General features: G+C 40.6%; 1 protein-coding gene and 1 long non-coding RNA gene across 3 annotated transcripts in view; one reads left to right on the forward strand and one right to left on the reverse strand.

The window, feature by feature from the left end:
* The window catches only part of B3GALT1 (beta-1,3-galactosyltransferase 1), a 202,925-nt gene extending 184,888 nt beyond the window's left edge, over positions 1 to 18,037 (reverse strand). Inside the window, exon 1 of the mRNA XM_084523213.1 lies at positions 17,966 to 18,037. The gene's annotated coding sequence lies outside the window, so the exon portion shown is untranslated. The remainder of the gene's footprint in view (positions 1 to 17,965) is intronic.
* Positions 1 to 26,737, forward strand: part of LOC311438623 — a 227,453-nt gene extending 200,716 nt beyond the window's left edge. For both annotated transcript variants that reach the window (XR_014694224.1, XR_014694226.1), the window contains exons 5-6: positions 23,620 to 23,811; positions 26,382 to 26,737. This is a non-coding gene — a long non-coding RNA (uncharacterized lncRNA). The remainder of the gene's footprint in view (positions 1 to 23,619; positions 23,812 to 26,381) is intronic.
* The last annotated feature ends 437 nt before the right edge of the window (positions 26,738 to 27,174 follow it).

Consider the following 27,174-nt stretch of genomic DNA (forward strand, 5'->3'; position numbering starts at 1 on the left):
AAAGCAACACAAGATGTTGGATATTTGGATCAAGCCTTCTGATTCAAGCTCATAAAACAAATGTTAGCCGTTTGCAGAGAGCTAAAGTGGCTGGAGAGCACATTCTACGTCTAGTACAAAAAGGTCACAGCAGACACACAAAACTTGTCTCTTCTGATCCACCCTTTTAAATAAGATGGGCATTATTCTGGGCAGGAAAGAAGACTTTAATAAAGCCAAACCACAAAATCAACTATAATTAATCATTTTCTCACTGCTCCGATAGTTCTAACACTTTAGAAAGAATGCATAATAAAGAGTCTCTTAGTACTAGCTAGCCTTTATACAGACTTCTCAAGAACGTTGTTATTTTATTACCAGTAGTGAACCTAATACTCATATAAACTGTTTCCCAATTTTATTGTAAGTGCTGGCCAACTGAACAGAAAGAATATACTTTGGGAAGATTTACAACAGTAAATATTTTGGAAAAGACAGATTTTCACTGTACCAAGGAAAGCAAAACATTTAACTCTGCCTTTATCTTTCCCATGCTTGTTATTTAGGTCCAAACAGTTAAATGTAATGGGATGTTAGGAGGAATAGAAGTAATATGTTATGTTTCAAGAGACAGACCAAGAAAAGAATTTCCAGATGTTTGACTGTTTCTTTACGAAACATTCTTCTATGTACTAATACTGGAAACGTCATTATGCTATTTCAGTAGTAAAGCAGAAGAAGGTGCGATAGTAGAGGACTATATACAACAGCAACTATATCTAGTCCTTTTTCCTTCTGGAGTAACTAATTTTACAAGTTTCATTCATAAGAGCAAACCCGAACAATTAAATGAATTTCATGTAAATGTACATGACAATACTTAATGACCGTGATAATACAAACCAGAAAGAAATTAATTATGAAAAAAGAGAATAAGAGAAAAAGATATTTTTTTTCCAAAAAAAGTTTCTGCATTTTATCAAATAAGGAGCATTTCTTTAATTAAGGAAATGTTTCTCAGTACAATGTGTCTGGATCAAATCTATTCAAAAGAAGGCAATGCACAAAGTCTAAACAGTGGACAGAGCCCTTGGAATCAGTTAGAGATTTTACTTCAATACCCAAAGATCTCTTTGGGAAGCAAACAAACAAAAAACATAAAAACAAACAAACAAAGAAACTTGATGAAAAATTACAGAAGTTAGACCCGTTGGAAGGAGGTCTTAAAAGAAGAATCAGTTAACTAAAGGTTGAGTAGAGAAGAAAAAAACTAACATTTGGAAAAAAATTGAGAAGTTAATAATCTGCAAAAAAGAAAAAATTTTGTTTGTTTGTTTGTTTGTTTTTTGGGGGGGGGGGGAGATCTTTAGCTAGTGTACACCATCACAACTTCATTAATTTCAATTGTGTTTTGATAGTATGTATTAGTCAATAATCTGCCCACAAAGTTTTGTGAAGGCCAGGTCTACTGGGTTTCAAACTCCTGTTAGGAATATCATGTTTTCAGACAGCTTTCAGCAAGGTTGCTTATTGAAAGTATCCTTCAGAACAAGGCAGCTGAGCCCAGGAAGGTAAAACTGATTGAGTAACTATAAACGTATGCCAAACAACATTCCTAGAGACTGCAAACCTTTATGGCAGTTTAACCACAGAGCACAACTAGTGTCCTATCTGAATTCTTGCATGGCCAAAAAATGCTAAGAAATACCTTTCATTTTCATTTGAACATCAGACTGCTTGCCTGGTTCTTTAATCATCTCATTAAAGAGAGTTCCTAACATTTTTGATTTTTCTAATTCACTTTGAACAAATGCAGTAATTGCTGAGGAAAACACACTTGATCTCTACGTACAGCATGTGAGAAAAATGTGCATCACCGCTCAAAGGAGTGAAGCAATTAATTTAAGCTTCAAGACAGTATCACTGTCTTGATTCAATAAGGAAAAAATATTTTTGAAATTTTAAACATATTAAAATGTAAACCTTTTTATAGTATTTGGATATTTTTTGAAAATGCTTAATACTGTAAAAAAAATAATAAATATATTATGGTTATCTCATTTATAGTTTTAAGAATACCAAACAGTTAAGGCTCTATTTTCAACAAAAATAAAGTCAAATGACAGCACGATAATCTCCCAAATAACATATAGTAACAGAATGGTTTGGGTGGGAAGGGACCTTTAAGATCACTTAGTTCCATCCCCCTGCCATGGGCAGGGACACCTCGCACTAGACCAGGTTGCTCAAAGCCCCATCTAACCTGCCCTTGAACACCTCCAGGGAGGGGGCATCCACAGCTTCTCTGGGCAACCTGTTCCAGTGCCCCATACCCTTTTGAGTAAAGAATTTATTCCTAATATCTAATCTAAGTCTCCTGTCTTTTACAGCTTGTCCTATCACTAGTGTATGACATAGTATGACTAGCTTAAAATCTAACAGTTTTTGAAAGAAAATAATGAAGTTCAATAGCCAAGAAATTATAAAGTTTTCTACTAAAGATGTCAACATTTCATAACTAAGCAGTTTTCCCAGAGGCATTGGTAACCACTGTAAAGCAGGGTGCATCAAGTCCCCCCAGCATTTCCCAACCTCATTTTTATTAAGCATCCTACTTGCAACAGAGACATCCAGTCAATGAGCTTGTCTTAAAAAGGAATACACAACAGGACCTTGTTCATTCCCAGATCTGTCAAACAGACCAAAATACAGGTTCTTCTTCTGCTCATGTTGTCTGTTCATTCCTCCCATCTATCCAACGTATTAATTTTCTACTCACCTAATCATGCCCCCACCTATGAATCATTAAGGAATGACATGCTCTTGACAGCCTACTGACACGTGTACTGTACCTTGTATACCATAGTGGCTCTGTCACCTAACATTACTAACATCATCCATCTCATCATCTTATTTTGTACAAGGAGATGTGCTCTGTGAATATAATACGCAGCTCTAACCAGTTTGCGATAAATTATCAGCATAGCGCATTTCACAGATGACTCCCATTATATCCCACAGACCTAGCGTAAGCTGCTCCCTAGCAACTGCAGCAAAAATTTCCCCCTTTAGGTATTTTTCCTATCTGAAGAAACCAACTTGCTATTTTATGAACTTCATATATAAAATAATCTTGGCTACTGTCAGCTCAAATTATTCCGACTAATGGTCCTTAAGATGCAGTTTTAGCCCTTTGCCTTGTTTAGGTTCCAATACTGATGTTTTGCCTCTTGCAAAACTCCCACCTCAATAATTTTAGTATCAAGAACTCTTTTTTTTTCCCAACATGAGGAATTTCTTCTCAATAAAAACTAACCATTTATACTAGAATTATAACATTGTTATAAACTAGAAATACATAGAATACATTTTATATGGGAAATGAAACTGCTAGTATGCTGGTAAGAGTGACATGATTTGTTTTGTGGAATATCAGGAAGGCTGTCTTTTGGTTGGACTTCATTCACAAACTGAATGGGATTGCACATATTTTCAAAGGACTACATACTTTTGAGTGGACTATTGCTTCCTATGTTACCTCAAAAGTCTATTTAAATGAACCTTCCAGGGAAAGCCAGAAATTACTACTCCTTGCTTTAAAACACTAGCCTCACACTTTTATCACACTTAGCAATAGGAAGATGTGGCCAATGTGAAATTTGTAGTCATTTAACACACCAGAAGGTATTTTACTGGAAATAACTCAACAGCAGCAGCTAATTACCCCCTCACAAATGAACAGAACCTTCCACCAAATGGCACCAAAAGTCTAGGCAATTTCAGGCCTCTGCCAGGAGGGAAGGCGTGACAGCAGATGGCATCATCCCCATGGAAAGGTGGATGTTATCCGGGCTGCTGAGGCCAACACATTCAGTGAACAGCTAGTTTAGTATTGTACTGCTGGACAGGGGCCTAGCGGTGAACCAAAACAATGATGAGGGATGTGCTGAGGGATGCATCTCTTAAGTCCTCTGGTACCAGTTGGTTTGAACCTAGACTGTTAATTGTGCTTCACAACATACAATGTCAAAGTGACTTCAGGCATTTCATACTGTGGGTTAGAATAGGTATCATGCCTGGATTCTGTTTATTAGACTGATGTACTTTACATAGTGGTAGTAACTGCAGACAACGGTAGCAAGCACTGATCGTACATTATGCAAAGTATATTTCCTAGTGGATGAGTCCCTCAGCATCTCAAAGCCCAAGGTCCTGTGATGAAGAGAGGCTCTCCGCAACAGTTTGCAAAGTCATCCTTTTCCCTCTGACCTTCCAGCATCAGTGCTCTTACCCACCATAACTAGGCCAAACTTGCACATCTGCAGTGATGTGCAGGTTTTGGTGTCTGTTTTGAGTAAGGTCTAAAATTCAGCTTTTTTTAACAGTGTAATAATAACACAGTAAAATATATACCTAGATATAAAAAATACAACATACATAATAGCTTTCTGAGACACCCTCTTGAGCTTAAAAAAAAAATATTTTTCTGCCAAACAGAATTATATCAAGCTCATGATACAGCAGTAAGTACAGAATCTATTAAATTTTAGATGTTCAAGGAATAACTTTTGAAAAACTATTTTACAGCACTAGTTTCCAACTCTGAAATATGAGGTTCTTCTAGAATGAAGAAATCACTGGCTAAAAGATTCTATATACATGTAAAGGGCTGTATACTATTAATTGCCATGAGTTTTTTTATTTTTAAACACAGTAGTGGATTCACAGTATAAAAGAAAAGCAAGTGCCTATAACACTGATTTTCGTGTGCACACGCATGGGGCTGGAATGACATTAGTGAACATTAGAACAAATAATTTAATCTGGATTCTAGAGAAAGATACCCAGCCAAATCACAATATCTAATATCTTCTAATTATATTTAAGGTGAATTTCCAGCTCTTCCCAAAAGAGCATATTCCAAAGCTAACTAGAATTAATATTGGCAAATAGTCTTTATTAAATTACAGCTCCATTTTCTTTTTTTCTTTTGAACAGCAAATATTTTAAGGAACATTAGAGAAACAGTTTTGTCCAAAATAACATCCATTAATTCATTTTCTCTCTTGCTGTCTCTACCTAACACATGAAAGCTATAAACACTGATTAATTGAGATTTTACAGGCAGCCAAGTTACCAGAAATGTTGTATTCTACTTCAACATAGGACTTTAAGGACCTTGTCATTTTTATGTCTGACTCGGGGTTCAGTGAAGAGGCCAGTGAGTCAGTTCGGGTGTTACCCTGTTCTTACACAGCCGTATCTTCTGAGCTGGGCAATTAATATTCAAGGGGCTCCACGTGATTGTGATTATGTTGCTTCAGGTACAGGGGTCATTTGAGTATCTTTGCTCATGGAGAGAGTAGAGTTTCAGTGCAGTTGTGTTCATTTTAAGTTGTTTACAGCACATTTTGTCCACATCAAAAATAAAAAGCACTGCAACTGTCGCTCTTGCTGGCAATTTTAAGTCAACCCTAAAAAAAAAAAATTAATGTGCAAAAAACATCATGTGATTGCTAAGTAACTACACAAAAAATAAAGCATGTGCATAAGGTTCATGTACCAGGCATTGACACTAGGTTATAAGAAAAATAAAACATTGGCATAGAGGAGATTATTTAAGATGCTGCTCCATGTGCTGCATTTGTTTTGTGGAGAAAAGGATGAGCTCATGTTTTACAGATGTCAAAGTTGTCACCACTACCACATTCAACTGAAAAGCCCCTACTGAAAGCCTTCAAAAAAAACCTCTTATGCAACATTACTTTCTAAAAGGTGCACAGCCCAGGACACTCGTGGTTTCAAAACTGCTAGTTGTGCCTAAGCAGCTCTCCTGTACCCTTTCTATCCTGCTGTGAAACATGTGTGTTTCAGTTACAAGTGATCTAAAAATAAGCACATGCATGCAGCTTTATCAATTCAGAAGAGAAATCCTATAAAGGCTTAACAATTTAGGACCTACATCATCTTCCACTGGCACGTAGCCTTGCAGATGGTCACAGACCATTCCAGGACAGAGGAGAAACTAGCACCTGTTAGCCCCAGACAACAGCAATTCAAACAGCAAATGAAGAGCAGACTTAGCTTTTCCCTTTAGGAAATCCTATCCATCTTTGCAACTGCTAGGGAACTCTAGAGGGAGTGCAATCTGTCCTTTCAGTACATCAGGAAAAGACAATAAACAACCCCTCTGCTGACTGATAACCTCTTTGATAAAAAGTATAGGATCAGTTACATGCGACTACCCTTTAAGCATCCTCCTTGCAACCCTTTAGGGAAACTGACCCTGAATAAATGCAAATAAAATTCACATACAAATTCATGCCAAGTTTTAACCTAACTCTAAAACATGATCCTGGAGACCATTTGAGTTTGTGAAGCAGACGTGTTTTCTAAGACATATGTCGCTGCCACCAGAAGTCAAAAGCTATGCAGAAGTTGGCATATTTAATAAAATGCCATTGAAATGTGTCTTAGCTATATGACAAGCTAAATTCTTGAAGGAAAGTAATCATCTTCAGTGTCACTTGGTAACTGCCTAGCACAGAAGAAAAAAAAAAGCATTTCCATTAATTTCCATTAGAGCCAGGTAATTCATAACTTCTGCATTGGGTAGTGTTAAGAGTTCAAACTGCACTTCCATGAGAGAGCTGAATCTGGTGTACCTGCTATTATAATGTACGCTTGATGCAAAGTGTTGTTAGTAGTAGCACAGTCTTTATTTCAGTGAGATTCTCCTTTCATGAACAAAGTTTCTGCTGAAATTTCTGTGAGCTTATGTGTTTTAGGTCTGCAAGGTGTTGTGGGCTAGTCCCAGTGGGGAGCTGAGCACCACCCAGCTGCTTACTCACCCCAAGTGGGATGGGGGCGAGAATCAGAAAGGTAGAAGTGCAAGAACTCACAGGGTGAGGTAAAGACAGTTGACCAGGTAAAGAAAAAGCTGTGCAAGCAAGCGAAGCAAAACAGGGAATCACTTCACTGCCTCCCATCGGCAGGCAGGCGTTCAGCCACTCCCAGGGCAGCAGGCCCAACACTCATACATAGCAGCTTCTTGGGGAGACAAACGCCATCGCTCCAAACATCCCCCCTTCCTCCTTCCTTACCCCAGCTGTTATTGCTGAGCACAATGCCACAGGGTGTGGGACGTCCCTTTGGCCAGTCTGGGCCACCTGTCCTGGCTGTGTCCCCTCCCAGCTCCTGTGGCACCCCCAGCCCCCTTTGCTGGCAGGGCAGCACAAGCAGCTGAGAGTCCTTGGCTCTGTGTGAGCACTGCTCTGCAACAGCTAAACATTGGTGTGTTTGCACTGCCATTTTCATCAAAAATCCAAAACACTGCACTGTGTGAGCCTCTGCAAAGGAAATTAACACTTTCCCAGCCAAAAAAATAACACAAGGTCAGGTCTTCTGTAAATATTTTAATGACCTAATCAAAAGAACAATTCTCATGCCAATACACAAGGTATGACATAGCAAGAAGAGAGGGAAAGCTGTTTCCCTTTTAAGCTAGTAACAGGTACCAAAATTCTTGGTCACACCTTTTTGTACAGTTGTCTTCACACTCCATAGGAGAGTTCATTGTTTCCTCTTAACAAGAAATAACTGGGTTAAATGTAGTCCACAAATGATGAAAGAGCTTTTTATTTGAAGGGAAGAAAGCACTATATTCATATAATATGCCTTTCTACATATGAAAATCCAGTTAGATCAGAAGACAAAGGAGAAAAAAATAGTTTTTCATACTTCACACTCAGACAACAAGCTATTAATCATATGTTATGTAGGCACACACACACTTCCTAGGAATGCTTTCTCCTCAGACAACCTTTTTAGAACCAAGCATACCCCCCCCTTTTTTTTTTAAGTGATAATTTGTACACATTTTGTTAAATAAAAGAAAGAAAAGGAGTGTAGGTAAAGAAAGAAGGTTCAACTGGTTGAAGATGCCAAGTACTGTATACAAGGTGCTGTGCAAAAGAGAAGAAGAAATGTTTTAGAATTAAAGATATTACTAAGTGTCACAGCTTTACTCCTTATAAAAAAAAAAAAAAAAAAAGATTAACATAGGTTGGGAAAAATATTATTCATCTGATATTTGCCATCATCTCTCTGCTTTACTCTCTTGAATATTGAATTACACCTTGTGTCATATGCACATTCAAAACTCACATTAATACCAAAAAAAGCTAAATGTCTTGAGCACTAAATGGAGAAGAGACTGTTTTGTTTGGAAGGCACCATTTAAAGAGAAACCTGATGACTGAATGATCTAAAAAACAAACACAAGATTCCTTTTCCTCTGAGAATTTTAAACTCCTCTAAAACGTTGGAATGTGTGTCAGTTTTAGTATTAACCACACTGGCAACTTGCATTTCTAGCCCAAACTCAAACAGTCCTCATTGCTCTCTCTTAGCTTTTCCAGAACGTAGTACAAACACTGAATAAAATGTTCCTGACAGTAAACAAATACTATAGAAGCAAATCTTCATAAGCCCTGCTAAAACAAATATTAAATAGTACAGAGAGAATCCTGATGAACCTACAGATCAGAGTGTTTGGGGAAAAGGAAACTGTAAGTCCTTGCAAGGCTGTGTTCAAGAGAAAGCTGTTACATGCACTGAAGATGTATGAACTACTTAAATCCTAATTCACTAAAATTCAGGGAAGTCTTAGCTTTGCACTCTTGTGGAAGAGGGTAGAGAACTCAAGGCCAACTGAAATTAACTGAGGTCCTAACAGTTGTTTCAGTTAGTCCAGTAGGCTCTGGATTAGGATTTAATGTGAAACTCACCTGGATATCAAATATCTTTAAACCTATTCTTTTCCTTTCCCCCCCCCCCCCCTTTATTTCTATCTACATACTTGTATATGTAGACAGATAGCCCACCTTTTATGTATTTGTTAACTCTGAATACGGTCATTTCATTCTTACAGTTCTGTTTATTGTAACTGTTCATTGCATAAAAGTTATTTATGCAGAATAATAATCGTGTTTGAAGAATAACTCCAGAGAGCTATAGCTGAGGTTCTTCTCTAGAGGTAGTTGAGTTTATTACAATATTTCATTACCACAAAACAATACATCTTCAGATAGAGGCAGCATTAGCTTGTAATATTCTCTGCTACTGTGGTACCAACTTTTCCTTGTAAAGCAATTTAATCACTTCCATATTGGAATATGGAATATTGAAATATTAGTGCTATGCTTCATAGGGAACACCTCCTGAATTTTCATTACAACACATTGTTATATTACTTACACAGTTAGGAAATCTATTTGTCTTTAAGTGGGTCACTGAATCTCATTGAAAAACGTCTAGCCTAAGTTTTACTTGTAAAAATGTGTTTTTCTAGTTGTAAGTCTTCTATTTGAACAGTCAAGGGTTTGTTACTGATTTTCTAAACCCCGCACTTTTCCATGGTTATTCTAATCATTTTTCATAATACCACCCCTCAGAATTATTTAAAGACTAGAAATTTTTGTCTTTCTAGGCAGAAAGAATACTCACAAATTTTAATATGCAATATGAGATAAACTATTACTGTAAGTATGTTCTTATCTAGCCATCACAGTGGCTAAAACAATTGGTACCATTTTACACAGGAAAGATGTAGCCATCAGTTATGAAAGTTTAACACTGCTGTCTTCCAACAAATCACCCCTCGCCAGAAGCAGCCCTTCAGATAACAAACACTTTAATTAATACCGTGCCCTTCTTGGCAAATCAGGCAAATCATCCAGTTAGTTATGAAATTCTGGCACATAACATGCACAAAACCAAACCAGTTACAGAATCACAGGTAGTACACATGTGAAACAGAAGTTCTGACCAGCATTTTTATCATCGCTGTGGATATGCTAGGCCAGGTCCCTAGGTGTGTGAAGCTTCCACTCTGTAAATGAAGCCATTAACAGCTACTTGACCCTGTGGTGGCTTCTGAACCAAGGCAGGTTGGGGTGATGCTCTCTGACAGGCTCTTAGAGGACCAAACTGTAGCACCCTTAAGTTTCACCCATCCAAGCAAGTACAAGTACCACCCAACGCCTGCCTGTCTGAGAGCTCCTTCAGATCCAGCAGATCTCAGCTGGCTCTCCTGGCTGCTCTCAAGCTGTTGGGACCAATTAGTTATAGCACACAGTGGCCAGAACGTGATTTGGAAACTGATCTACTATATCCAGCCACTGCTTTTTCTTCTCTGGCCTAAGCAAATCTGCTCCGATGTTCACAGCAGCAGAGAATCGGGGAGCCAAATCTGACAGTGTGTCTCTGCTGCATTACACAGAAATTTAACTTGTTTTGCAGATAACTCAGTCTCAAAGACTATAAAGAAACAAGAACTACTAAAATAATTTGTCATACAACTAATAAAAAAATTAATTCTGGTACTAATTGCTGTATCTTTTATTCAGGGTTGTGAAGCACTAGAACAGGGGGGGAAGGTCTTCAGAAATCCTGTAGATGTGGTGCTTAGTGATGAGGTTTAATGGTGGATGTGGCAGTGCTAGGTTAAAGGTCAGACCAGATGATCTTAGAAGTTTTTCCATCATAAATGATTCTATGATTCTATTCTATGATGTTTCAACATACAGGATAATAAGCACTTCTTTCTATTTACAAACACATGCTATGTCTTTGAGAATTACAGAACGCCTTTAAACCCATGTACCATTCATAATACAGCTGCTTAAAGCCATGTTGCTACAAGTGTCACTGAAAATAACTTTCAAGCGGGTGCTTGCTGTGTAGAAGTAACCTGGCCCATTCATGCTGGTCCAATAATATCACAATTAATCAAGTTTGAAAGGTGGGCAAAGGACACTTTTTGAAAGTTTGGGTAGATCTACAACAATGTGAGAAACCATGAAAAACTCTTTCTTGCTAGAAAGAACTGCATTCACAATAATTCTGGATAGTATATACTCTAAATTTGATCAAAAATACAGGGCAGTTTGTAGCCAAAATTTAAGTCACCTGAGCCCAGAAGTTTTTACACAGAAGTTATAATAGGTCTGAGTCCTCATTTCACTGACAACCATACAAAGTCTATAGGACTTCCTCAGACATAATGTACCTGTTTTCTGATATCAGAAGTCTTGCTACAGGATAATCCCCTCAAACTCCTAATAGTGAAATGAAAGCATATAGGAACTCTGCTGAATGACTAGATAGAAAAGAGGGACATACTCGAGGGAAGACAGGTTCAATTAGCACTGTATGTTGCTTACTTTTAGTAAAAAAAAAAAAACAAAAAAAAAAAAAGAAAAAAAAAAGTAATCCTTTCCTAGAGTTTTCAAATTCTGAAAGAGATGATTTCCAGGTGACCAGCAATACATGACTTTCCTAGACTTTGTGGTTACTTTATCAATTAACATAACCACTCTGATGCCCGTGAAAGCCACGTGTGCCCTAGCCACAGGAAAGTAATTTTTCATAGGGAAGAACATACAAAAATTTGCCTAAGTATCTTATAAAAATGTTAGATGAACAACTGCTTACATCTTAAAACAAGAAGATACTGTCATAGTAAACAGTGGAAGACAAACTCCACTTTATGCTGATAGTCTGTTTAAAGCAGATAAGCAGTTAAGTGGCACTACTCTATCAGCATGCTTCTAAACTCATTCAGCACAGATTCATCAATTAACACTACGCACCCTGTAAGCTCTCAAAAGCACATGACTATGCACTAACGAGCATTTATGTCCACCACTGACATCCTTGCAGACTATCATGAACTCACTATTCCACATTAAACCAATCTTGAGCAGTATCAGCTCATACAAAGCTGACCATAACTGTGCAGCTATCGTAGACAGGGCCAGGATCACCCCATCTGTCCTGAAGTAGCACGAGCTGAGTTTTCAGCATACTGTGCAAAAGCGATCAAGCAAAACCTTTTTCTGCGGCAAACCACAGCATTGTCTTGGTTGGTAGACAGTCTAGCAAACAGCACCCTTTAAATAGATCAGGACTTGTGACCACACATTACTAAATTCCAATAGTAGAAATATTATGTTTGTTACACACTTGAATGCGTGCTAATATGAAGAGCCTGGTCTGGAGAACTGCGTTATGGTAGAAAACAAAATGAAAGAAGAATTTCTGCAAATAACTACAGCTGGTAGTGTGATCTTTTAGACAGCCAGATTTACTCAGCAAATGACCTCACTGGATAGTAGAACAGCTGGGGCCTTTAAAGGACATAAAATATAATTCCTTAAACTAAATATTTTAATTAACAAAACAATAGGTAGACTACTAAAATAGTCCTGTGCTTCTGCCAAGTACTTTAACAACAATAAATCAAGGAACAGAACAGCACTTCAGGCTGTGGTTTGACAAGTGCATAAGCCAATTTAACTGCTGCCTGTCAACCATCTTGCTCTCCCCTTGCATTTACCTTCATCATTCCATTCCCTCCCTTCATCACCCCTCATAGGGTCTGCTGTGAAGCAGATTCAAGCTGGCAGAAAGTGGTTTGCTGTTTTGTTTTGTTTTTTAAACCATGGGGCCAGTGGGGGGGAGCTGTCTTCTTTCTGCCAGATTAATGTGCTGAAGTGGTTCTGCAAAAGGTTGGGGCTGGCACAGCAGAAGGATGGGGTCACGTGAATGGGAGAAAGGGAAGACACGATCAGCACAGACAGCAGTTGGAGTTACTTATGCTGCTGTGAAACCACATTTATTACTAAGTAACACCAAGCAATAATGCAGCACGCTAATAATACATTTCTAATGTTTCTTTAAACCTCACTCTCAATGCTGTTTGCAATGCAGCCGCTCTTCTAAGTGACATGCTCAGAATATCAAATGAGGAGCCTGTTTTTGAACAAGGAACATGAAGAGATCCTTTCTACATGGTGGGCTTCCAGCCTGACCTCTAATGAAACTGGGAAGGGGGGCAGGGGGAAGCTTTGCTCATAATTTTCATGTTACTGTGAAATGCAGCACACAAATGGGAGGTGATTAATTAGATGATAGTGGAGTTAAGACGGTTCTGTAGTGAATCTGTAGAGAGGCTTGGAAAGGATTAAAGTTATTCGAGTAAACGTCACTTTGCACTCTAATATTTTTAAAAGCTTCTTTGGTTTTAATTAAGCATAATTTTAACAGCAATCAATGTGGATCAAATGCCATATACCGCCATTCCCATTTCCCCAATCAGTGTAGTTGGATTAAGTGCTACAAATGGCATCTTTCAGAGTTTTTCTTTTTACCTGGTGTGGGTTTCTTGACACAGTCTTAACCTGTTACTCTTCTGAGCTCATGTTTTTTGATATTAAAAAAAAAAAAAAAGGCAAAGCTTCACTTATGGACAAACTAGTTTTAGACCTTCAAATACTTTGACTGATCTACCACGTCACTTTTATCCCTCTTAGCCATCAGGTGTGCATGTGAAAAATCTCTTAAGGAATGATACCGTTTGTAAAATTAGGACAAAGACAAAAAGTTGTGTTGGAACTAATGCAGAAGTACCTCATAAAACTCAAAGAGCAGACAAAAAAAAAACACATTAGTTTTGGTGTAGATACATTTAAGCTAATACATATAATGAAAAATAATCAAAATCGTGCATGCACCATGCTGACTCAAAAGAAATCTAGGAATTATGATTTACAGATCCCTTGAATTATCTGTTTTATTTTAAACAGTAACCATAAAAAAAATCATAAAGCGTATGCCCAACAAATGTTGGGCTAAGATATCCTCAGGAAAGGCACTTGGAACAAGATGGGACATTTGTATAACCTTGGTGCAGCACCTACATCTCAAAAACTGGGTGAAGTTCTGGTCTTTGAATCTTAAGAAGGACAAACTGGAGTCAGAGAAGGGCAAATAAATTATCTAAAGACTGAGTGTCTGCCTTAGAAAGAGAGACTGAAGAGGCTCTTCAGTTGGAGAGAAGGCTGAAGTAAGATTTGATCAAACCACAAGGGGAGTGAATAAACTAATGTAAAACTTCTGCTTGCCAAATCCTCCCATACAAGAACTAGGAGATATTTGATGAAACTAGCAAGAGATTAGTTTAAAAGAGATTGGAGTGCTTCTTTACAAAGTTAGTAGTAAACTGCAGGGACTTGCCTTCACAGAGCGTTGTAAAAGCAGTGAGCATCAGCAAGTTTGAAAAATTAGACAATTCTTGGATTGCGAGTTCGTAAATGGGCTCTAAAAGCACTAAGCAGCAATACACTCACCATCCCTAATACAAAAACTAAATATGCTGAGAGTGTAAGGGAACAGACTACATGAAGTAGCCAGGTCTATGTATTGCCCCTAAAAAGCATCTCTTAATGCCACTGCTGGAGACAGAACCCCAAGTTTCAGAGCCCACTGGTCTGACTCAATACAGCTTTCTTTCTGTCCTTATATTCTTAGCTTCAGTTTTCTAAAGCATCTTCTTTTAAGCTCTTACAGAGCACATACACACACACAAAAGGCTACACCCCTGCTTCTTATCTGCTGTGAAGGATATGGCTCACACCTGAGTAACAGCAGACCTTCAGTATACATTCTAACATATCATATCCTATGCTAAGCATGAAATTAGCACTATATCTTTAAGCAAAAAGAAGGGTCAGACCCAGGAGGAAATATTTGAATCATTCCAGCCAATGTGACCCCCACAAAGCCACAGATGTTGTTCCACAGCAGGACCAGCTATTTTAGTGAAAATGTAGCCACCTGCTGAGGGACAAAAGAAACAAACATCAGTTCCTCAAACAGCAGAACTGCAGAATAGCTCAAAAGGAGGCAAGGTTAGGCACGTAAGTCGTTCACGTTTTTACTATGGCAAATCTCAGAAGGTAGTAAGAGTTACAACTTAATGGTACTCAGCAGCCTTAAAAAACTGAGGCTGAAAGCCAATATCTATAGGGTATTTTCCACCCTCTTCTCTTTTACAGGAAGTATGTATATATGAAATTGGAGGCACATTATAGCTGAAGTATTTTGAGGCTATGGATAATACACAACACCATATGCAAAGGGAGAAGGTATGCTGGCAGCACTCCATAGAAATAAATAAACAGAGCTCAACAGAATCCTCACGTGGGTTCAGTTGTATAATGTATTCTTCACCCTTACCATTAGCTCCCTCTCCAGTATTTGGTAATTTGTTGTTATTCAAAAGGAAAGAGTACACATGTAATCTATCACTATGTATATTTGTGAAATACATATGGTACACATTAAATTATACATTTATATATGCATTAAATTACGCATTTTCATTCATAAGGGAATAATAAAGTATAGTTTTGATGAGTAACTATTGCAGATATTTAGGTTGTTCCCAATAGTTTGGTAGGATAAATTGAGAGCTAGAAAAATCTGAATGAAGAGGCAATAAAAAGAAGTGCCCACCCCACACTATACATGCAAAATATCTAGCAATTTTACATTTTAGGTAGTGATACAAGAGAGGTGTGCTTGTAAATGTGGCTTATTCATCATCACACCTTGACACACCTCTGCATTAATACCATCCCTAAGCAGGCCCAAAGCTTGGAGAGAGTCCATACATCTTTTGTTTTTCCTGGATGAGCTCTAGAAAGCTGATCTCAGCCACCAACGCATCTGCAGTCTGCACAGCTCTGCTGAAATTCACTCCTGCCTGACTGAGCATCAGTCAAAGAACAACTTGCCCATCTTCACCTCTCACCCTCTGTTATACTCTGTTGAAGATCTACATCTTCAGCCTCAGCAGCTGAATTCCCACATCTTGTTTAAGAGCCTCCTTTGTTAACTTCATTGGGAAGCACTCACTGACGACAGGGAAACCAAAGAAGAGCAGTCTTGGGCATTCACATATGCCTATGGCAGTGCTAGGCAGCAGCAGATACTATCACCATTTGGAAACATCTGAAGCCTGTGAGCAAGCAGCACAGGGAACACTTGGATGCAGAGGCATGTTACACTTCTGCTTATCTCCAATTCTGCAAAGCTTCCATACAGCAGTGTCTACCGCCACTATGTTTGCTGGAGACATTATGAACAGCTACAAGTCAGTATTTTAACTGCAGCTCAGAAAAAACATTAGCTTTTTGAAAAAGATCTGTATACTGTTTGTGTGATCTAATGCAACTAGAAGATGATGATGCATCATCCATCTTTTCTACAATCTTCTGCAACTCTTCAGTAGTTCAACTAAACGTAAATATGTATTTCTAAAAACACATCACTTGTTTTGCTTAGCTGCATCAAAATAACTTGCCTAAACAGTTAAGAAAAAGGCTACAGAGCAAATATGGTGGCATACATTCTCCTGCATGTAAATCCTCCTGAAAGCAATACCTGGGAAGCACGTATCACAGATTAAGACTACTTATGTGCTGAAGGTTTTACAGATTACCCATTCATAAACTGGATTTTTAGATTCTGTATATCATCCACAATAGGAAAGGAAAGTTAGTGTTTTCAGTCTATAGTCTTGCAAAAAAAAAATCCACTCATCCTCACCATAAAATTTGCCTTTTTCTTTCCTAAGAAGCCATGCAAGGAAAACATAGGTGAGGTACGAGGCAGACTGGCACAACTGAGCGCATCTCAGACATTGCGTCATGGCTACTTGGATCAGAATTACTCTCTGCCCTAGGCATCTAAATTAACCTAACATACTCCAAAGACATCGATTCAAGTAACTGAATGATGTTTCTGAAAAACTGGTTTGCCAATATGACATTTTACTGGATCCATCCAGAATAAGTGATATACAAGAAACTGAAATGTCATTAGCCATTTATGTTCTCTCAGTACAGATATTTATTGGGTAAGTATGCAGGGAGGGAACAGTATTAGCCTGTCTCAGTTATAAATTCAACACCTCTAACCTTTTACTAGTACTTCCCACTCAGCTGGCTGTTTGTAACAACGGGTTCATGCTGGGTGTTCATGCTTGTCGTCTATCACATGATTTTTACCAATTCTGAACTCATGTCGTGCATCACATGGCTAAATGCCTCCTTATAACTAAATTAAGGAATTGAAATGCTACATATCGAGAGAGAGAGAACCAAATCAATGCACGCCTAGAAAGCAGGGAAGGAAGCTCGCAGCCACGCAAGATCCTGAAAGTTAGAACGAAATGCTCCTGGTGTTTTCTAGAGACATGAGGCAGTTTCCTCATGATGGCAATGCCCATGTCACCATATGCAAAGTAACCAAGACACAACAGAGACCACTCTCTCTTCAGCTGTTAATTTCGGATGCTGCTTGCTTCCCACCGAGTCAATGTCACAACTCCCCTTCACTTCCTTGACCGAAGGACCGTGTCCACTGCTTAGTCCGTCAGTGCCCTAGCGATCCTCGAGCCGCGACCGAACTGAGGTTCTGAACGCTTACACTAGCGACCACGAAGAGCACCTAAAAGGCTATTTTCCTTCCCAAATCAGCGAGGTTGGACAACGCTCCACAGCCTCCCAGTACCACCTCCAACCGCTGGAAGCGGAGGAGGTCGCAGCACGGCGAACGAGAGCGTGCGGGGCTCGGCGGGACCGCATGCCCGGCACCCCCCGGCCCCCGCCGCCGTCCCGCCGCCCTCTCCCCAACTTTCCGCCGCGCTCCCCGCTCCGCAACTTCCAGGCGCGGCACCGGGCGGCCGCGGCCACGCCTCGCGGGGCTCGGGCACCTCCCGGCGGTGCGGGCCCTGCTGCGCGGGGCGCTCCGCCCGCCCCGGGGCTCGCCCCGCCGCCTGCCGGGCGAGCATCGCCCCCTCGCCGCGGTACCCAAGTTGCCGCCCGGGGACCGGGACGAGGCGCCGCCGCCGAAGGGCACGGCAGAGGGCGGCGGGGGGGCCGCAGCGGGACACGCCGCCACCTCCCGCCCCGAGCCCCCCCGCCCGTGCCGGTGCCGCCGCCGGTCCCCCCGGCGCCGGGCGCAGCGGAGGCGGGCGGGCATCCATCCCTCCATCCATCCCTCCATCCATCCCTCCATCCATCCATCCCTCCATCCATCCCTCCACCCATCCGCCCTCCCCGCGGCCGGAGCTTACCGGCTGCGCTCGCCCGCCTGGCCGCACGCCGCTCCGCGCCGGACCGCGAGTGCCGCTGCCGCCCGCCGCCCCGCCGCCGGCATCCCCGCTCCGCCCGCAGCCGCACCAGCCGCCGCCGCGGCGCCCGGCAGCAGCGCCCGCCCCGGGAGAGCGCAGCCCGAGCGCCGGGGGGACTCGCCCTCTCCGACTGACAAGGGGCGGCGGCCAATCGCCGCCCGCGCGGCGCCGAGGAGGCGGGAGGGTGCGGTGGGCCGGGCCAATGGGAGGCCGCCCCTCCGGCCGCGCCGTTTCCGGGAGGGGGGAGCCGAGGCTGGGCGGCGGGGGTCGCGGCGGCTGTGAGCGCGGGGCGCAGCCCGCAGGGCCGGGCGGTGCGGGACGGGGTCCGCGGGGTTGGCCCCGGCCCTGGCCTCGGCCCCCCTTGGGGCGCGCTTTGTCCCCGGCGGCGGCTGCTGGCCACGGGAACGCGTGCGCCGGGGCCGGTCTCGCCCTTCCCCGGCTGCGGGGCTGGGGATGCCCTGCCGGGGGGAGCCGCGCCTCTCGCTGCCCGTGCGGCCGCGGGGCGCCGAGCCTCACGGCAGGGCGCCTTGTTGGGGGAAAAAAAGAAAACAACAACAAAAACAAAAAAAACGGGAGAGGATTTGTTGGATTTGTTGTTCCCATCGCACCCATTCTTAGTATTATTTCTCCCGGCGGACCCCATCCGGGCCGGAGCCGGGTCCGCCCGCAAGCATTGGGGGCTCGGGCAGCGCGGCCGCTCCCCAACGGCCGTAACGGCCCCAACGGCCGCCCCGCCCCGCCCCGCAGCAGGCAGCGCCCCCCGGACCCTGCCGGTCCCCCCGCAGCCCGCCCGGCTCCCTCGGCGCCCTCGCAGCAGGGGCGCTCGGGCAGCCCCCGCGGTAGGCGCGCTGCCCCCCGCTGCCATCGCTGCAGGGCGCGGAGCCGAGGCTCTGCCCCGCTCGCCGCCTCCGAAGTTGGCCGCAGCTTCGTGCCGCCCGCTATAGCCGCAGCAGCGATGGCGCGGGCGGGGCGGGTGCCCCCGGTGCCGGCTGTGACCGGGTGTCAGCGCCGAGCGGGGCGGTGCGGAGAGGAGCCCGCGGGCAGCGTCCCGGAGAGCTCCTGGCTGCAAACGGCTCGGGAAGCGCTGTCCTGGGGCTGGGTAAAAAAAAAAATGCCTTCGGGGGTAACAAAGGAACAGCACCCGACACATCTCAGGGGTGGCGCGGCGTTGTGACAGGCTTGCGATCGGAGCTGCGGGCTGGAAGAAAAAGTGTAAAAGCATGTTAGCAAACAAAAATGAGCGAAGAAGATGCTAGGGGAGGAAGAATAAATCATAACCGTGAACGTGATGTTCCTCCTGGCCGAGGACTCCAAATGCTCGCCACGTGCTGGTGTCACCCTCTCACCCAGCCCCAACCTAGAAGGAACTTGCCCACCGGGGATGAGTAGAAGGGTGAATGTAATGCCAGGACAGGGCTGCAAACTAGGAACCGCGTGCAACAAACTTAACTGCACTGTTTTACTTGTCTTCCGTAATTAATGATTAGAGTGTAAAGATTTCAGCATAATGACAAACACTTCCCTCTACTCTGGTCTCTCTAAAAAGCCAGGTGATATTTGAAATAGTTCAAACAAATATTTGAAAACATTTCCGGACTGCGTTTCACTGCTGTGTTCTTTCTGGTATTGTTGGTTTTTACCCACAGTTTCAGCATTTGCTTGTCAAGAAAAGCCCCTGACCCAGTTATGTGGTTTATCTGCTGGTGTATTCATAAAACCTGACCCAGAGGTGTGAAGGTTCATCAATTCCTCATGGCTTACCATCATATCTTGTGCATTTCAGATCTGTTTCCAAAATGAAACAATCTCTTTAATTAATCTGTTGATAAGCAAGGGTTTATTGTGACTTAATGAAGAAATTTATTGTTCATGTTAGTATTGGATACTATTTATGGGCAGAATTCCTTGCTCAGTTGTACCAGATGCTGGTACCTTCATCTGCTGAGTTCACAACTGCTCCAACTGTTTGGCAACCTGAAAGTCATGCCCTCTCCTTTCAGAACCACCTTTTAATACAAATTTTATTCTGTTGAGACTGATCCACTACAGCGGCAGGTTTCTTTCCCTTCCACTCTTCAACTGTTTTCTCTTGTTTGGTCACAGTGATACATTTGGATTTGTGTCCAGTGTGAGCAGTGAACACACTCACCTTTGTTTGGAAGAAAACAATGAGAACTGTTTTAAATGATTATGGGTTTAGATGCTCAGGGCTCTCTCTCTCTCTTTTGTTGTTGTTGTTGTTGTTGTTGTTGTTCTTCCTGGCAATTTTTATTTATTAGTTCAGGAGCTACCCCAAGCCATGAGAAAATAATGTGTCAAAAATAGTATTTTATATGTATCAAAAAGTACGATTTTTTTAAATTTTTGTTGAAGCAGGAGGTGTTTTTAATATTTGATGTCAGAGAGGCATATTTTTAGCTTGGAAAAAAAAAAAACACCATACTTTATTTTACTGCCCAGTTTTACAAATGTTGCAGAACTAAAGCGTTTCACACTTACAACTTACTCCTGCAAAGAAGGAGGAAATATGAAAATAATCTCTGCAAGTACAGCCCTTTCATAGCAAGTATAACGTGCTATGAAATAAGCTGAATAAACTTTCATTGTTTGTAATATTTAAAATTTATCTAAAAATGTAAACAGAAATTCAGAAATCCTGTCATAGTACTATTTTCCTGTTAAAAGAGTAGCCTCTAACATTCAACAGCAGTTTTTCCCAAACACAAACACAGCTCAGTGTGTATGGTAACTAAAACATTGCTTGTCAGGAAAAGCTTGCAGTTTAGCTACCAGTATTTCAAATGTGTTGGAGATCATTAAATATAATTTATTCCAAATAGAAAGCCAGTATGTCATCTAACAGCTAAATACCCCGTTTGTGAGACAAAACTTCTCAGGGGGGAGATTTGCTGTTACAGGTTTAAAAGCACCAAATAATTAAAAGTAGAAAAGATGTGAGAATGAGAAAGTGGAACAGTGAAAATATAAGGCTGTTCATTAAAGTGCTTTATAGTACTCTTACTATTTTCTAAAATTTAACAGAGCTCATAATATCTGCTGAACTGTTTTTTTTTGTTGTTTTTGTTTTTGTTTTTGTTTTGTATCCCAATTAAAACTCTTTAGGTTGGCTTAGTCCACAAAACTTTAATTTAGACGTTGGGCAGGTCTAAGGAAGGAGAGTCTGATGGTTCTTTCTAAATACAACATACTTGAAAAGTACTAACAGGACGTACACAAGCTGAACTACTTTAATTCACAGCACAAACAATGTAAGAAATATACCCATACAGCTCTGTCAACACAAGTCCATTCTGTCCTGGATCAACGAACCTCCAGGGGTGCAGAGAAAGTCAGGAATGACACCTGTTAAATCTTCATTTTATCTGTAGGACTGACAGGTAGATGCAAGCTGTGGCCTAAGTTCTGGCATTTGGGACTTCGGCAGATGCTGGGAATGATGCTGAGATTCAGCTCCAAAATAAGCAAGCAAATAAATAAAGAGGGAGAGTTTCTGTATTATCCTTTTATCCTCAGATTTTAGGAGAGGTTATGCTCCTTACTAACAATCTGTATGCTTTGAAAAATTACTCAGTCTTCATCTAGAAATTCTTTGTGGCCCCTGGAGGTTCCCCAGCTAAAGAAGATGGTTAGGGCTTCCCAACATTAAGAAGCTTCCACTTTTTCCATTTGTGATTTCATGCAGGCATTTTACTTTTTTGTCTCTGCTATCTTTTTATACAGAAGATGTTTATTGTTTTTAGAGGGAATCATTTTACAGAGGGTTGATATTTCACCCAGTCGCTCCCTCATGCCCTCCTCAGCAGAACAGGGGGAGAAAAACAGATGGGCAAGCTCTCAGGTGTGTTGAGATACAGACAGTTTAATGAGAAAAGCAAAGCTGTGCATGGAAGCAAAGCAAATAGGGGGAATTTATTCACTTCTTCCCATCAGCAGGCCACTTCCTGAGAGGCAGGGCCTCAGTATGTGCAGTGGTTAATCCAGAAGATAAATGCTGTAACCACAACTGTCCCCCCACCTCCTCCTTTCCCCCAGCTTCTACTCCTGAGCACCACTTTGTGGGGTGTGAAATAGTCCTTTGGTCAGTTCCCTCCAGCCTCCTGCCCACCTGCGGTCAGGGAGGGGGGGAGCTGGAGAGCCAGCCCTGGTGCTGTGGGAGCACTGCTGTGATGGCCACAAGGCTGGTGGTGTGCTCTCACCGGCCCTCAAGCCTCAGAGGCAAAGCATAGCACTGTGTGGGCTGCCAGGGGGACGGCTGACTCCACCACAGCTTAGTTGGCTTCACGGTGATTCACACAGCAGGAAATACCTTCTATTTCTTTTGAGGAGTGACAGATCAGTCCTCTGCTGAAGCCTGGTTAGGCTGATAGTATTATTCATAGGTTGGCACCTTATTACAACTGAAATTAGAATTATCTTTTACTTTGTCTGGCCTTGCTGTGTCCTGTCCTCTGAGTATTGGCAGGCAGTGTTAGAAGGCAAACTCTGTCATAAGTGAGCCCTTCTAAGAGGCATGGTGTAAGAGCAAACCTTTGACATAAAACTATAAGGCAGCCTTCTAGAGATGAACATTATTTCCCTCTTCCCTTTTGGTAGCAGTTGAATATTTGGCTGATATATAGATGGAACGCTGCTTGTACATATCTGTGGGAGGAATGTTTGATTATTTATTTTAAAATGCATTATAATTTGCCAGTGTTATTCAGCCCCAGTTGGTAACCCATTTGCTAATATTATGTCAATGTATGTTGTAAGATACCACTCACAGCTCTGTGCTAGGTGCAATATAGAAAAGTAAGGAAACAAGGTCCTTGACCCAAGGAGTTTGCTCACGCGATCTCTGACAGAAGTGCATTGTGATCTGATTTCACACTGCCTGAAGAAATTTTGTTTTATTCTTTTAAGATTTATCTACCACATATTAAGTTATCTGAAGAGAGCTAATCTCCCTGTAAACAAAGCAAGGCAACTTCTGTGTGCTTGGTGAGTCCTTCAAGATGTTTGTTTATCATAAGTGATCAGTTGCAAGCACAGCTTCCATTTATATAGTGTCCTTCATAGCAATGTCATTATGAAGATCATAATGAATATACTTAGAAGCATTTTAAGACTCCATAAATACATAAATACATATGTATTTGTGACTGCCTTGAACAGTGGTATAAGATAGTCCTTTTGTATTAATGAAGGGATTTATCATGGAGTGTGCTTTCATATACAAGCAATTCTTCTTTGCATGAGTGACCAGGACATAGAATGAACACTGGCCCTGTCAGTTTAAGGATTTTTATCTTTGTTTTTTTATCTATTAGAGATTTTATTGTCTCCCACCCCATATTTTATTTTAAGGTGGATTATTTGTTTTGACAAACATTTACGTAATTACCTAAGAATTTAATCATAAAACAAAACAACAACAACAACAAAAAAAACAAAAACACAAAAGCTAGACTAACCAAGAGAGAATAGCCTTCACAACATAGTCAGCAGCTGAATCCAGCTTGAAAAAATCAGCGCGGTTCTGTTTAATCACGATTAAAGTTTTTACTGATTTCATAATTTTGTATTTCTTTTTAAAGATCTTGTGAAATTACCTGGCACTTGCTATGCATAAACCAGAGGTCTTGGTTCTTTGTCATCTGATGAAGATATCATCTGATTTGCTTACCAGCAAGCGTAGAGGGATGAGACTTCACATTAAATTCTACTTGCTCAAAGAATACATCTATCAGAAGTCAGGATTCCTGTCACAAGGGACAAGCACTGCAAAGGTTGGAATTGCCATCACTGTTACTATTTTATGACTGACATGGAGGCCTGGTTCTGTCACCCCCATTTACATTGAAGAACATCTTAAGAAAAAATAAACTTTTTTTTTTTTTTTGTAGTGGCATCCATGTAGGCAAGGATGTCTGCTTGGCAAGGTGCTGAGGACATTGTTGCCAAAATTTATTCAAAGTAAGGATAGAAGAACTATATTAAGAATGTTTGACCACTTGATTTTGCTTATCAGCTGTAAGAAAAATTTCCCCATAGTCTCAGCCCTCCAAAGAGATGAGCTGCAAGTGGAGTAATGATAAAAGAGAAAAAACGGAATATATGGATAGAAAGAGTGAGGGGAAAAACAACGAAGCCATCAAATTCAGAAATTCAGCAGTACTGAGATTGCTATTTCTATATATACACAACTGGTGTTAAAGTAATTTGCTGATTGCTTGTGGTTCTACTTATGTATACATGAGTATCTATCTATTTATATGCATACATACATATGATATTCATATATTGCACTGGAAGAGCATTAAGTTTGAAAGTCAGAAAGCCTGAAGTCAGAAGCTGTCTGATACAGTCTTTAATTTTGTGATTGCATGGATCTTAGGACTTGCTTACCTTATTCATAGCATAGAAGGGATGAATCCTTCTACTTGCACAATTCTTCAATATTTTGTTTTATTGAATTATTAAAAATATGGCCTCAGGTCTTATTGATTACAGGCTCCTATGCATCTTCCAGCTGCTGCAGCAATTCAGAAAGAAGTCCTAATAAAAACATTCTCCTGGCTATATATCACCAAAGCATGATCTGTACCATAAAAAAAATAATGTGAGATGGTGAAATTGAAAACAAGATTGTGAATATAGTCAAAATAGAACCATATAGAAACCAAGGTACTAGATTAATCTAAGTTTATTCAGCTGAAAGAAACTTTTTAGCATGGGCAAACTGCTATACTCTTACCAGATATTCTTCCTGGATATGGAGGAAGTCTTTTTGGTAAAGCTATAAAAAGAAATCAGCTTGTCTCTCATTTCCTATGTGTGGAAAGCTTCAACGCAAATAGATAGTATCAGACAAAATTCTAAGTGAATGAAAACAACAATTTTAATTGGGAAGTATAGAAATGAATTACTAGAATGGTATTGCCTTTTACTACAATTAAGACATGACTGTGAGATAGAACAGAACCTAGATTTTAGCATTTAGGTTTAGCAGGATAATATTGCTGAAGTTGGAGTGTGTCATTTACAGAAGTCACCCCAGACAACTATTGGTGTGATATTTTTGCCCTACCAGAACATTTCATGGGTGTTAAAGAAAAATCGTTCCAGAATATTATTGAAAATTCTAGCATTTTGGGACCGTTCAAGGCTTGAGTCACATTTAAAATCTATTGTGAGGAATTACCCCTAATTTTATAAAACTTAAAAATCTAGCAGTCTATAAAGCATTAGATTTTGGTTCTGAACTTTTAAAGTTTTCAGAAATTTCAAGTGGATCCAGATTTTGAATTTCCAAGCATTCAACCACTGTAACAGTATTTGGCACATATGTATGGATGTCTTCAGCAAATATATTAAAATAACATCAATTTTTTGAAATCAAGCACTCAGAGACTATCAAATGTGAAAATTTACGTTGTCCGTTTGACCTTATTTCATTTTGCTGTAAACTGTGATTCATTTTAAAAATTATTGTCACATAATAATGAATCAGCAATACAGTAAATATTACTAAATATAGCAACACAAGCACTAATAAAAGTGAAACAAACACAGTTAAGGTGCAGGAGGTGCAGAATTTCAGCCATTATCCACTTTCCTAGTGTAGCCAAGTGTTTATTTGAAAAAAAAAAAAAAAAAAAAAAAAACACTTCGAACAAGTTCTCAGTGAATGGTAGTTTGTAATTATGAAAGAGGAGCATACTAATTCACCTCTGTTTCTGAGTGAAGGTTTCTTCTGTTCAGATACAGCTTATCAGTTCAGAAAGCCTTTTCATTCCAGTTCTCTACAGAGGGTACAGTAGAAGTGCAAGACTCTTTCTTAGTCAGTGGCAACAAAGAAGTTCCCTATGGTTAATTCTATCTTCTGCCCTCCTGTTTTTGAGTTTCTGGATGTAATAAGCTCCAGACTGACACTGGTTAGTGTCTTAAAAGGGACCATGTGAGTACCTGAACTTCAGCTGCAAACAAATGCATACAAGGATCCATGTTACGGAATGTCCTCTGAAGATAGAGTAATGGGTTGATGAGACCAAACATGCCCAACAAAACAGCTGTTCTTTAGTATGATGAAAGTTTACTAGACAGACATATTATCAAAGCAAATTTTCTTTAAGAAGGTGCAAAACAAAAAGTAGCTGAACTTAGCCTTTACAGTGGTTATTACAGAAATTAATAGCTTTTAATCAAGGTTACCATATATACTCAAGTCAATTGTTTTGATTTACATAATATTTATCTTAGGTATTTTGGAGATGGTGTTGATTATGTCCCTTACTTTGGATAACCATTGTGCAGGACTTGAGAATGACAATATAAAGAAATGTATGTCTCTTTTCAGTTCTAGGACTGGTGGAGTGCTGGCAAGTACAGATGGCTCCTTTCACCATCCCTCTACAACACTTGACCATAATAATCTACTTTTTCAAATGGAAATAGCCAGAGCACAGGAACATAATGCTCTGTATTGCTATGTTGTCTCTGTCTCTTGGAGTTGTTGACGAATTTTGTGTCTGGATAAAGAAAATGTTTTGCTTCTTGGAGTGCTGCAGTAATGTTGAAATATCATCACAAAATGTAAGTGTCTGGAGACCTAATTGCATCCTCACCATATCTGTTGGAAGCCATTTTGCAGAATTTTATAGAGCTTTTTTTCTTACACAGGTTTTCACAAATAAAGTGAATTATACTTATTAATTTTTAGTCTGATCTTGCTGTCTTGCCACTGTCTATAGTGTGCATATACCTTCTTTAACAACAAAAAGAACAAAAAATAATAAGGTATTGGAGCACTCTGTATTATGTTACTTTACAGTGTTTTCAAATATATTTGAAAATATATTGCCATCTATTATTTGCCATCTATTATTTGCCAGATGTTCATATCATGGTGTGTCCAAGAGCATATGAGGGTATTCTTGATTGATGTCATATATATATACATACACATACATAAATATATATATACACACACAAACACTTTTTTTTTTTTTTTTTTTTTTTTAAGGAGAAGGTTTAGGTTTCATATTCTGGCCCAAGAAGCCAAATTTATGCTACTTCTGCTTTATGGCATACTGGATAGTTTTATGGATAGCTGCCAGAGCTTGTGAAAGCTACCTTCTTTCCAGGCACAT

The sequence above is a fragment of the Aythya ferina genome, assembly GCF_964211825.1.
Source record: "Aythya ferina genome assembly, chromosome: 6".
Lineage (NCBI taxonomy): Eukaryota > Metazoa > Chordata > Aves > Anseriformes > Anatidae > Aythya > Aythya ferina.